Here is a 12,038-nt window from a genome sequence, read left to right as displayed (position 1 = left end):
AATTATCCCGAGATTTGGATTTCCAAAAAGCCTTGAGAATGACCAAGCTTCTTCCTTCAAGGAGGCAGTCACACAGGGAGTGTCGAGGGCTCCGGGCTGTCAGCACCCTTTCCTCTGCATGTGGAGACAACCCCAGCCCTCAGGAAAGGCAGAGAGCACCAGTGACATCTTCAAACGGCACCTGAGGGAACTTTCTCAGAAAACTCACCTGCCCTGGGTGAGGGTGCTGCCCATAGCACTGATGCACATTAGAAATGCTCCTTCATGCTCAGGCCTGAGCCCTTTTGAGCGGCTGTATGGGAGGCCTCTCCTGACCGACCAACTGGCTGCAGCCTAAAAGCATGTTAGCATGGTGGAACCTGGAGTTGACCTGGCTGGTGTCCCAAGGGCTCAACAAGAATTACCAGAGCGAGAGCCCAGGGCTTTGGAGATTTCCGAATCTCATCCTGGAGATGAGGTGCTGGCCACAGCCCTTCCCAGGTACTGCTCTCCTCCCTCTGAGAGTGTCATCATGTCCACTCCTTTTGCAGCAAAACCATCACCCCAGAGCACAAGCCTGGACCCCTGAAGCCCCTGATGACCAGACTTCAGACAAACACCCTGGACCTGACAAAACTGCAAGCTGTCGTTTAGAAAGACCCCACCTAGAGGTAAGAGTTCTTTCACCAGAACTCACCGCTAATACCATCCTTATTCTTGCATCCGCTTGTCCTTCCCATGAGCCCAACTCCACTCTTGAAACTGCTGTTGTGTGTCTTTCTGGCCCACACCTCTAATGGGCAGTGGTCCAGTGCCCAAGCACACCATGGTGCAGGCCTTGGACACAACCCTGGTCAGTGGATGTTCTGGAGGAAGGTGAGCCTAGTGCACTGAGTTCACGGTGAATGCAGCCAGGAAGTGTGGGCGGAAGAGGAGGCACGCTCATCAGATTGTAGCTGGGGTGGTACCACCTCAGTGTGCAGGGGGTGCTGAACCACATGTACCCAGTGTCTACCTGATGTGATCAATGTCCCTTCCAAGTCCAGCCTGACTCAGCGAGGACAGCTGTAACACTGAGGGTTTTAATATCCTTGACAGGGACATTTTCTGGGAAAACCAAACTGCCCAGGGGTAGTGTTAAGTGGCCAGCTCTGTTACACTGTGTGTCTAGGGAGGGGTTGGGAGGCAGTCTTTAGACTTACAATTCCAAAGTAAATGCTAAAGGTTGCAGGAGCCTCAATGGAGTAACCTAACTGACCAGTAAAGACCTTGGCATTGGTGGAGGGAGGACAACTTACACCATGACGAAATACAAACACATCAGAGGAAAGTTGCACAAGGCAGTTGACAGGAAATTTCCTTAAACAGATGTTTCCCCATGTCTCTCCAGAACCAGTGAGTGCTACCCTCTTCCCTGCTGTGACGAGCCTACCTTGTAAACTCATGTTTTGTGTCCTTAGGGTCAAGCGTCCAAGACCCGTCCGACTCCACCCCATGGAGACCCCAAGATACTGCGTTACAGGGACCCTCAGGCCAAGGCATTCCTGCCACCCCAGCTCTACGCCCATTATCAGCAGGAAGTAGCCAGAGCGGTCGTCGCCCCACATCCCTGCCAGCCTTGAGGGTCTTTTCTTCTGAAGGGGGAGATGGGGAGACAGATGGGCTAACCAAAAGGTCCAGTCCCTGTTGGGCTGAGAAAGGGTCAGAAGTTTGTTCTCAATAAAAATTTGTTTTGTTTGTTGTCCCTGTGTGAGTGAAAGTATTCTATGTGAGGTAAGAACCAAGATGACCCTTGTGAAGATGGGGGTGAGTGTATGGGTGAACCCTGTCTCCTAGGCAGACGTTGTAACTGCTCTGGTCTCCATTTTCTCACCTGCAGGCTGGGGTCATTTAAATGCTTGCCCACAGAGGGTGTACTCTGAGGTGTACCCCAGGGCTGTCTGAAAGCTTGGATAAACAGATGGTCCTAAATCTACAACACAGCAGAAAGGATAGTTAAAAATTCAGGTATAGCAACGGGCTAGCAGCGTCAACCAATGTTGGAACAACTGAACATTCTGTGATAAAATAGACTGATGGGTGCTGCTGTGTGGCATAGCTGGTGATGCCTGAATCCCCTATGGGTACTTATTTGTGTCCTGGCTGCTCCATTTCCCATTTAGCTTCCTGTCTGGGAAAACAGTAGAGGACAGCTCAAAGCCTTGGGATCCTGCACCTGTGTGGGAGACCCGATGAAGCTGGCTCCTGGCTTCGGATTGGCTCAGCTCCAGCCTTTGTGGCTGCTTGGGGAGTGAGCCAGTGGATGCAAGGTCTGTGCTTTGCAAATCTGCCTTTCCAATAAAAATATTTTTTAGGATTTTTATTGTAAAGTCAGATGTACAGAGAGGAGGAGAGACAAGAAGATCCTCCGTCCGATGATTCACTCCCTAAGTGACTGCAATGGCCAGTACTGCACCGATCTGAACTCAGGAGAGAGGAATTTCCTCCAGGTCTCCCATGTGGGTGCAGAAACCCAAGGCCCTGGGCTGTCCTCAGCTACCCTCCCAGGCCACAAGCAGAGAGCCGGATGGGAAGTGGAGCTGCCGGGATTAGAACCGGTGCCCACATGGGATCCTGGCACGTTCAAGATGAGGACTCTAGCCGCTGGGCCACCATACCGAACCTGCCAATGAAAATCTTAAACGGAGCAGGCCTGCTGACTCAGAGCCTGCCTCTACCTCCCTGCCAGTGGACGGGGAAGTGGGGGCATTTAAGGGTCATGGTCAGGGGCAGTCATGGGAGAGCAGGCAGCTGAAAAGCACCCCTGAAGCCCCCAGGTATCTAAGCTTTCCTCTGGAGGCAGAGAAGCTCCCCAGGCAGGATAAGTGGCACCACGCCTAGCTGATGCACCAGCATGGCTGCTGCTTGCTTCACCGTCAACCCTGGCTCTGCCACATGCCGATCGCACAGGGATCTGGCCACCAGGGCCTGCCCCTAGCCCAGTTGCACCTCTTAAAAAGGGCAGTTAAGGCTGTGCTCTCCCAGGGCAAGTCAGGGAGGGACGGAAGAGAAAGGCTTTGGTCTCAGGAGCCAGAACCTGCCCTGCCTTGGGCTCATCCCCAGCAGGAGTCCAGGAGGTGCAGATTTGACCCTGTGGGGTGAATGGGCGAGGGTGGGGACTGGTGGGGCAGCAGGAAGGGGTCATAGCCCACCCTGGCTCTGCAGCCAGACAGCCCTGGGCGCAGACCACAGGCAGCCCTTATGTAATGTGGATCAAATGCAATCTGAAAATAACTGGAAAATTCTAGGAACAAACAATCTGCTGTCAGCACTTCTTGTAAAGATGGATTCACTTGAAAGGCGTAGTTACTAGGACAGATCCGCCATCTGTCTCACTTCCCAAATGGCTGCGAAGGCTAGAGCTGATCGGGAGCCAGGAGCTTCTTCCAGGTCTCCCATGCAGGTGCAGGGTCCCAGGGCTTAGGGCCATCCTCTGCTGCTTTCCCAGGATGGGAAGTGAAGCAGTCAGCGTATGAACAGGCACCATATGGGATCCTGGCACTTGCAAGGGGAGGGTTAGCCAATGGAGCCATCATGACAGGTCCCTGAAAGAGTCCCTAGGCAGTAGTGAGGTGCAGTGAAGGTGTGTTCACAGCTGCTAAAAGCTCGTCTATCATTAATCCAAGTTTAGAAGTATTACCTGTGGGGCGGCTCTGGCCTCTGGGAAGCCGTGAGCAACAGAGGGAGGCCAGGCTTGAGTGGCCTTCAGGGGGTTTCTTGGCAGTAGATGGGGTAGATGGAGTGCCCCCAATCCTGGAACATTTTCCTGCGCCGAGCCAACACTGTCTTTCAAGTCCCTACCCCAACCCTGTGTTTGCTGTCAAGTTTTGCTTTATTAGAAGTGGAGACAATAGAGAAAGGGGGAGAAAGAGCTTCTGTTTTGTGGCTCAGTCCCCAAATGGGTGCCTGCAGCCAGAGCTGGGCCAGCCTGAAGCCTGGAGCCTGGAACTCCATCCTGGTCTCCCACATGGGGAGCAGACACCCAGGTACGTGGGTCTTAAGCCGCTGCCTTCCCGGCTCAGTAGCAAGAAGCTGATGGACGGAATATAATAGGCCCTCCAACCAGCACTCCCAATCGGGATGTGAGCATCCTTGGCAGAGGCCTTCCCACCCTGGTGTAGCTCCTGATCATCGCTCCAATTACAGGTGAAACAATGTGTATGGGGTCACACAGGTTACCAGTGATGCAGAGGACCATGGCTGTATTGCCTTGGACCGTGCCTCCCTGTTAGGGACTCTGAAGGCCGACAGCCCAGGGCTCAGCCTTCCCAGTCATGCTGTGTGACCTTGGGAAAGCTACCAACCCTCTCTGAATCTTCCCATCTGATATATCAAACAGGAAGGTAAGAAGGGCTTCATCAGGCAGTTACTTCCTAGAGCTGACCCATAGATGAGCACAAATGGGGGGTGAGGGAGGGTTGGCAGAGTGGACTTTATTCCATCATTCTTGGGGCCAAGTTCCCCATCATGATATGAGCACTGGCAGGGCTTGTTCCTTCTGAGGTTCCCTGGGGCTTCCAGCCCCGCCAGCTCCTCAGCTTGAGGCAGCACTGCTCTTTTAAGGCGTATTTTTGTTTGAAAGGCAGTTATATGTGCACACATGCACACACACACACACACACAGACACACACACACACACACACATCTTCCATTCTCCAGTTTACTCCCCAGGTGTCTACAACAACTAGGGCTGGGTCAGGCTGACGCTGGGGGCCAGAAGCTCCATCTGGGTCTTCCATGTGGCTGGCGGGGACCCAGGTGCTTAAGCCATCACCTGTCGCCTCCCAAGAGTGCGCAGCTCACCAGCACTTGCTAGAATGTTCTCTTTGAGTGATATTTCCTCGTTGTTTTGGTCTGCGTTTCCCCAGACTACAGAAGCTGAGCTTCAGCGTTGCGGGCACTTGTTGGCTGCCTACACCTCCTCATGGAAGAAACGCCCGTGCAGGTTCTCACTTTGTAAACCTGAGTCAGCTTTGCGTCACAGCGGGCAATTTTTCTCTGTGAATTCTTGGTACGGGTCCCATGTCAGACACATGCTCAGTGCATGCATGGCCTCACTTTTCCACGGCCCTCACAGGATAGAGTGAGGTCACGTCTGCCTGCCTGGGGAGCCGCTTTGCGTCCAGAGGACGTCTAAGATAGGGGCTGCCTGCTGCCTGCTCTCCCCTTGCTGCCCCTGTCTGACCTTGACCATTAAATGCCCCCAGACAGTGTCCCTGTTAGCACAGAACTCTCTCCCTGGCCCTCAATCATGACTTGTCCGGGCCAGCCCTTGTCAGGTCTTTGTGCCTCCGGCACTCCAGGCTGATCTCTGTGTTACCTGCCAGTTCTGCCTCTCCCGTGCTGTCCTGGAGGTTTGTACTCTGTTTGCTTTGCAGAGGGTGGGGGTGGCTGGCGCAGACTTTGGGGATGCCACCACCACCTTCCAGACCCACTATATATATGGGACTTCTAGATCAATGACCTCATCCGTTTCTTTCATTTCGCAACGGAGAGAGCTGAGGCTCAGGCAGAGGACAGCGCTGTCCAGGGTCCTTGGGGCAAAGCTGAACAAGCACCTGACTCCTTGTGTCCCCCAGTTCCTGCTGTGGTCCCGGTCCCATCCTGGCTTTACTAACCCAAGTTGGGTTGTGTCAGTGTAGAGTGGTTCCCCGCCTCCATCCCCTGTCTGCCTACCAATACGTCGGCATTCTCCACCCCCCCCCCCCCCCCCCCCGTCCCCTGCCTCGCCCCAGGCAAGCTAATAAAACACTGCGGCTTCCGCTTCTGCAGGCGGGATCCTGTCAAGCTCTCCGGCTGCTTTATTCCAGTGGGTTCTCCCGTGAAGGGAGGGCGGCTAGGGCAGCTCTGCTGTTGGAAGAAGAAAAGGAAAAGCGACTCCCGTATCTCGGAGGTCCTTTGTGTGCTTGAAATTCCCTGATTTTGTCCCACATTTGCTTTCGGGGACTTGCTCCTGCCCTGCATGGATTTTTTGGCATCACTGAGTTTGCCTCACGTACTAGGACTTTATCCCTCGGGAGGTGGGGCCGCCTGGGCACAGGGGCAGCATGCAGGGGCGGGTGCCTCTCCAGTGAGGAGCAGGACTCTTCTTAGGGCCCTGCAGAGGGGCGGAGGTGTGAACTGGGCTCAGACAGGGGCCTGAGGCTCTTACAGAGGGGGGCAGATAGAGGAACGGGGAACATTTGGGGGACTATCCCCTCCCATTTGGGGTCTTCTCTGAGGCAGGGAGGTGTGAAATGGCTCCCTGGCTGGAGGCCAGGGCATCCAAAATGAACCAGGCCTTTCCAGCCCAGTCAATTGACCCGGGGTTTGTTGAACCCAATAATGACAATTTTCAGGGACTTCCACACTCACTTCTGGTCCCTCACTGAGGTCAGCAGCAGTATCTGAGGGGTAGGGGGAGGCAAGGAAAGGGTGGGAATGGGCCACAGGCCAGGCAACCTGGACAGAGAAAAGGCCCCGCAGGCCAAGTGAGTGCCGCCCTGGAGTGGGGCAGGGATGTCACCATATCACTCAACTCTGTCCGTTCCTAGCACAGTGCTGGGTACACAGGTTCGAGGGCAGGTGTTTGGGGTAGCAGTTAAAGCCCGGCTTGGGTCCCATGAGGTAGTGGCTGGGTTTGAGTCCTGCTCTCGCCTGATGGCAGCTTCCTGCTAATGTACACACAGTGAGGCGGCAGGATTCCCTCAAGTATTTGCTGCCCACATGGAAAACCGGACTGAGTTTGCAGCTACAAGGCTTCGACCTAGCCCAACTGCAACCACTGTGGACAATTGGGGAGTGAACCAGGAGATGGGAAATTGCACTTTCTCCCCCTCCCTCCTTCTTTCTGCCTTTCAATTAAAAAGCTTTAAAATAATTACACTAAAATTTTGTTTATATTTTTAAGTGAGAGAGGGTGAGAGGGCACTCCGATCAGCTGATTCATTCCTCAAATGTCCACAGTGGCAGGGGGTTACCCAGACTGGAAATGGGATCCAGGACCTCCATCCAGGTCTCCCCGTGGGTGGCAGGAACCAGTCGCTTGAGCCATCACCTGCTGCCTCTCAAGGCCTGTATTGTCAGGAAGCTGGAGCCAAGTCAGAGGCGGGCATGGGACCCAAGCTTAGCTCCAAGGCTGTCTGCCTGTCCCTCAGCTACTGTTGTCCACTGCATAAGGGGATGACCTCTGAAGGTCATTTCAAGGTTTCTCTCTGCCGAGTGTTAGTGCTACCTGTGTTAGTGGGCACTAATTTAGTTGGCTGTCAAAATTCACTGGGCATCTACTATGTGCTGGACAAAGCTGGCAGTCAGGGCTGAAGGGTTGCTTGAAACATTATGGGGTAATTTCTTCAACCAGAGAAGCTGAGAGGTGGGCACACTGAGCACCGGGTGGTGGGTGGGGAAGGAAGAGAAAGGTCCCAAGTGCTGCCTGTTTGAACCTCAGCTTGGCCTGAGCCAAGCAGGAGAGCAGATGAGGAAGAGGGGACCCCCAAGGGCAACCTCCCCCAGATCTCTGGAGTTGGTGGCAGGACTGGAAATCAAGAAGGAAAGCATCCCAGTGCTGTTTTTCTGGAGCTCCGAGCAGCCTGAACTGGGAGAACCCCAACTCCTGTCCACGTTCCTTTCACTCCACCCAGTGTGGTCCTGTGGCCCCGTGGCTTCCTGGGACATGGAGTCAGGGAGGTCTTGAGGGAAGGAGTTGAATTTGGCATGGGGTGGCGGGGTGGGAGTGGAGCCGGCAGGGCATTTGGGTGGAAGAAAACATTTGAGGGTCATATGAAGATGGGCTGTACCTGGGAGAGGACAGGAAGCTAAGAAGACTGTCTGACTGTGGGTTGGCTTTGAAAGGTCTGAGACACACAGCTGAGGAATCTGTGAAATGACTCATTCTAATGGACTGTGAACCTTCGGTCACAGTGTCACTGGGTATCAGATCAGGCAAGGATGGTAGGACCCACCAGGGACTGAGGTCCACAAACAGAAATGACGAGGTAAGGCAGTGAAGCAGGCCTTTAACCCAGAGGTTACCACGTCTCTTTCTCACATTCAGGGACCTGGGCTTGTTACCTCAGTTCACATCCCATCTCCAATCTCTGACCCCAGCTTCCTGCTGATGTGGGCTCTGGGGGACAATAGTGATGGCTCAGGAAGTTGGGTTCCTGTTACCGCTGTGAAGGGGGTGTTTGGGGAGAGACCTCGATTGTGTTCCTGTCACTTAGTTGGGCCCTGCCCAGCCCAGCTTGGTGCCGAAAGCTGGAGAGAAAACCAGTGGATGGCAGCGTTTGTGTGCTTTCTCTCTTGCTCTCTGCTGCTCAAATGAAGACATCAAGTTTTGAGAAATTCTTATAAAACAGACCAGTTTGTTCAGTAATGCTCTTCTGCCCTTCCCCCTTTGGGCTACCTGGACTTTCTGGGGCTGTGTTTTGCCTCCTTCCGTGCAGACTAATAGAATTCCAATATTTGGTCTTGCAACTGTAGGTCCTGTAACCACCAGTGAAAGCAATCGCAGCAGATAAGATGTGCAAAAAAAGTCTCCACCTTCCCTGCGACAGGAAGGCAGATTCAAGTCTGCATCAAAAAAAGCCATTCTGCCAGTGTCATCTCTAACAAAGCATTGTACCTGGCGCCGACTTCCCAGCTGTTCACACGCCTCTGTGTTCAATTCGTCCTCCCGGAAAATCCCCCATAAATCTGACGGATGGTCTGACTTAATCATTGATTAGCCTGGCAGTAACATTTCAGTGGACGGCCGTGTTTTCTGAAACGGCATAGGTACTTGGGAATAGACTTTGTAGAGGCACAGATGGGTGATGGGCCAGCTTGGCTGAGGTTAGGATTCTTATTTAAATAAGGAATTGGAGCGCTCTTGTCTCATTTACATTAACAGGACCCAAGTGCTGCGTCCTTCTCCTGGGTTATCTTGTTTAATCCTCCTGCCACCTGAGATGGGCACCTTGCTATCTCTCCTTTACAGACAGGCAAGTGACAGAAGTCCAAAGGACACGCAGGAATCAGAGCCTTCCTTCCCCAAATCTGCCCCCTGCTTGCTCCCTGGGTGGTGGCGAGGGTGGGCACCTCCTCATCTTCCTGGGGAGGGGAAGTCTCACAGGTTGAGGGTGGAGGAACTGGGGCCTTCTGGAGAATTCTAGAACCTTGGGGACAGTGGTGGCAGTAGTTATGGGAAGCCTGGGAAGACAAGGTCATGTAGAAAAGAAGAGGAGTTAGAGTTCAGGGTCCCAAGTCAGGCCGGAATCCTGCAGGGGCAGGGAGTGGAGGGAAGACCAGGAGGGGCTGTGGCAATGATGAATACAGGTCTGGGCTGGTGGTGGAAAGCGACCGGGACCTCAAGGCCAATGCTACTGACAGCACAGCTGCAGGACGTCTGGGCAGGTGGTAACCCCGGGACTTGGGCAACATGGAGACCTCATGTAGGGAACCCATGAAGGAAGGAGCAACCAGCTCACTGGAGCAAAGAAGAGGGAACCCAAGAAGAACTGACAGGTGCTCCACCCCGTACCTGAGTGTGGCCCAGGCGGTGCCAGCAGGTGCCTGGGGGAGGGGACCGCTCTGTCATTGTCTGCCTGCACCATCGTTCCTGTCAGCAACGACAGCTGGGCTCTTCACACACACGAAGGTGCTACTGTCCCAAGTGGAAGTGCCTGGGTTGGGCTCCTGACTCTGGCTCCCAATTCTAGCTTCCTCTAGTAAGGCCCCTAGGAGGTAGTGGTGATAGCTCAAATGGTTGGCTCCCTGCTGCCCACGTGGGAGACCTGGTGGAATTCCTATGTTCAGTGTGATGGAAAATGTCTTGTGTCCCTCCCAAGTCAGTAAGTAAACAAGTAAATTCAATTGTAAGCACAGTGGGTCCCAGGGCATTTTCCAAGTGTGAGTTACAATGCTTGCTTGCTTAGTGTGTGTCCTCTGGCCCTTGTGGGAAACTGAGCCCCTCTCACACTCACACACACACAGTCCTACTTACCTTTTGCAGCAGAATGCATTGCCCAAAGCTCAGTGCCTTAAAGCAAGCAATGTGCAAGGCTCGTCACTAGTCAGGACTGGGCTTGAACCAAGTAGAGACGGCGTCTGCTTACAGAGGATTGTCCAGGGGCAGGTTGATGCCTTTGGCTGGTAGGGACTACCCTGGGCTGTCAATCGGAACACCTGCCTTGTCCTGTAGCCTGGGCTTCCTCCCAGCATGGTGATCTTGGCCTTCTGAAGTGGGGGACCCAGGGCTTCCAGGGGTAGACATCTCCAGAGGCAGGGAATAGCAGCTGCTGGTTTCTAAGATGGGGCTCAGAAAGGAGGGTCGTGTCACTCATACCATATTCTGTTGGTTGACCACGGAAATTCAGCCCATTTCAAGGGGGAGGAGTATGTCATGTGAGGGCAGCATCCTCTGGCTGCCAGTTTGAGTGACCCAGGGACACCAGGCACACACTCAGCAAGCTGACCCAAGTGGATTTCTTACAGGTGACAAGGGACAAAGCCTGGCAGCCGTTCTGAGCTGGTCCCATGAGGCTATGAGAGCAATGCACTGGACAGGTCTCAGATGTGTATAATCCAGGCCATGCACCCTAGAGACCCCATTGCTCACTGGGATCAGCCTTTATTTATCTGAGAGGCAGAGAGAGAGAGAGAGAGAGAGAGAGAGAGAGAGAGAGAGAGAGAGAAAGGGAGTCCATTTGTTCACTCCCTAAAGTGAACAGCCAGGGTTGGGCCTGGGAGCTTTAAACTCCATCCAGCTCTCCCTTGTGGGAGATAGGGACCCAGCTACTGTAGCTATCACTATTGCATTCCAGAATCTGCATTAGCAGGAAGCTGGAATCAAGAATGGAGCTGGCAGGCCCGGCGCCGTGGCCTAGTAGCTGAAAGTCCTCGCCTTGAACGTGCCAGGATCCCATATGGGCGCCGGTTCTAATCCTGGCAGCTCCACTTCCCATCCAGCTCCCTGCTTGTGGCCTGGGAAAGCAGTCGAGGACGGCCCAGAGCCTTGGGACCCTGCACCCATGTGGGAGACCCGGAAGAAGTTCCTGGCTCCTGGCTTCTGATCGGCACAGCACCGGCCATTGCACTCACTTGGGGAGTGAATCATCAGACAGAAGATCTTCCTGTCTCTCCTTCTCTCCTCCTCTCTATATAGTTGACTTTGTAATGAAAATAAATCTTTGAAAAAAAAAAAGAATGGAGCTGGGAATAAAATCCAAGGGCACTGTGAGATAGAACATCCAGGGCCATCCCGTGTTCAGGATGTCACATTCCTAGAAGGGTCAGGAACAAGACCAGGGGTGTTTTAGGAAGTTTGGCCCACACTGGCCAATCAGAACACGCCACCCCCTGGCTATAGTGACACAGTTGAGGGTGGAAATGTGACCCAGGCAGAGCATAGAATCTTGTCTATTGTTGGTCTGTGGGCTTGGGAGGCCGAGAGTCTGGCGACCCTCCTGGCTTCCCACCGGCTGCAGGGTTGACCTCAGGACAAGCCTGTGGAGAGCTGAAAGCTGGACAGAGAGCCCAGGGGCTGACAGCCTGGCTTCGCCCTCTGGCTGGTGACAAGGTCCCACTGCCAGCCCAGCCCCACTCCAGAATTTTTATGTTTCGGGCATAATTGAAAGAAGCCTTAACAAGGAAGCAGGAACAGAGACACAACGTGGCACAGAGGCGGGGAAGGGCCATGACACTGAGCACTCTCTGAGACTCCACACCTCCAGGGGAGAAAGCAGGAGGCCGGGGTGACCCACACCCATGGAGCAAATCACCTCTGTTCCATCCTCTCTTCCCACCAAGGATTTCTCCCCAGAAGAACTCAAGAATCTTGGTAATGACCTTGCAGCTGGGTCCCCAATTAGCTTTCCTGGGATGTTGAAGGGTCACCGTAGTGTCTTTCAGCCCTGGTGATCTATGAACTTCAGAGCTTGGGGCTGTAGCAAGGATGAAGCGAAATGCTGTGAATTCCTGGGGGCAGTGTTGAGCCCACCTCAAGCTCCGCAGGTGGCCACTTCTCTGATGTTAGCAACTAGTTGGGCCGTGCGGCTCCCTG

At 53.8% G+C, this 12,038-nt stretch overlaps 1 long non-coding RNA gene across 1 annotated transcript; it reads left to right on the top strand.

Moving 5' to 3' along the window:
* The first annotated feature begins 530 nt into the window (after positions 1–530).
* Positions 531–1,717, top strand: LOC105942391 (uncharacterized). The gene is made up of 2 exons (XR_009244958.1): positions 531–650; positions 1,440–1,717. It is a non-coding gene; the product is annotated as an uncharacterized LOC105942391 (long non-coding RNA).
* Positions 1,718–12,038: the final 10,321 nt, after the last annotated feature.

This window comes from Ochotona princeps, chromosome 2 (genome assembly GCF_030435755.1).
Source record: "Ochotona princeps isolate mOchPri1 chromosome 2, mOchPri1.hap1, whole genome shotgun sequence".
Lineage (NCBI taxonomy): Eukaryota > Metazoa > Chordata > Mammalia > Lagomorpha > Ochotonidae > Ochotona > Ochotona princeps.
Note: the sequence above shows the minus strand (reverse complement) of the source record. Positions and strands in the feature narration are given on the sequence as shown.